Below are 1,492 nucleotides of genomic sequence, written 5' to 3'. Positions count from 1 at the left end.
TTGGCCTCCCAAAGTGCTGGGATTACAGGTGTGAGCCACCTTGCCCAGCCCATAATTTCTTCACCACCCCAAAGAGAAACTCTGTACTCATTAAGCAATAACTCCCCATCTCCTGGCCTTTTGATACTTAGCTTGTGCAGTGTTTAAGTGAATGCACTTTAGAGCCAAGGAAACGGAGTTGAATTATTGGTTCTGCCTTTGCTAGTTCTGGGACCTTAAACAATTTGCCTGACCTCTTTAAGCCTTGGTTTACTCATGTACAGAATGGAGCAAATAAGTATAACAACACTCATTGGGTTGTTCTGTGCATATAATATCACACCACAAAATAGTGCCTGTAGAAAGATAAATATTACATGTTGTCACTCATATGTGGGAGCTAAAAAAGTTGATCTCATGGAGGTAGTGAGTAGAATGGTGGTTACCAGACACTTTGAAGGGTAGTGGGGGTAGAGGAGATAAAGAGGGGTTGATAAATGAGTACAAAAATACAGTTGGATAGAAGAAATAAACTCTAATATTCAATCGCACAATAGGTTGACTATAGTTAACAATAATTTATTGTATATTTAAAAATAGCTAGAAGATTTGGAATGTTCCCAACACAAAGAAATAATGAACATTTGAGGTGATGGATATTCCAGTTACCCTGATTTGATCATTATACATTGTATGCTTGCATCAAAACATCACATGTACCCCATAAATATGCACAACTATCAGGTATCTTTTTTTTTTTTTAAAGTAGTGTGTGGAACATCATAAACTCTCAATAAGCACTGACTTCTAATTATTGCCTGCTTTGCTTTGCCTCCTCCTTGTTGTCAGTGTCTCTTTGCTTCAGATGAGGGTTCTCTGCTATGATCCCCAAGTCTCTAGACCTTCCATCCCACCTGGGCTAGGCCTAGCTCCCTTCCCGCTCTTTGGGATGGGATTGGAGGATTTAGGCATTTCTTCTTCTTCTTCTTCTTTTTTTTTTTTAAGAGATGAAGTCCTCGCTATGTTGTCCAGGCTGTCTTGAACTCCTGGCATCAAGTGATCCTCCCCCCTTGGCCTCCCAAAGTGTTGGGATTACAAGTGTGAGCCACCATGCACAGTTGGATTTAGGCATTAACCTTCACATTAATGATTAGCACTTTTTTTTTTTTTGTTTTGAGACGGAGTCTCACTCTGTTGTCCAGGCTGGAGTGCAGTGGTGTGATCATGGCTCACTGCAACCTCAAATTCCTGGGCTCAAAGCAATCCTCCCACCTCAGCCTCCCAAAGTGCTGGGGTTACAGGTGTGAGCCCCTGCACCCAATAGTCACTAACATTTGTCAGTTACTTCTAGATGAGGTAAACCAACACAGAGATATTAATATATACCAAGTAACATGGAGAAGGTTTCCCAGCTTGTAGGTGAAAGAGATAAGATTTGAATACAGTATAACTTTATGGCCCATTTTCTTTCTTTCTTTTCTTTTCTCTTCTCTTTTCTTTTCTTTCTTTCTTT

The sequence above is a fragment of the Piliocolobus tephrosceles genome, chromosome 6 (genome assembly GCF_002776525.5).
Source record: "Piliocolobus tephrosceles isolate RC106 chromosome 6, ASM277652v3, whole genome shotgun sequence".
Classification (NCBI taxonomy): Eukaryota; Metazoa; Chordata; class Mammalia; order Primates; family Cercopithecidae; genus Piliocolobus; species Piliocolobus tephrosceles.
The sequence above is the reverse complement of the archived record's forward strand: the minus strand, read 5'-3'. Positions refer to the sequence as shown.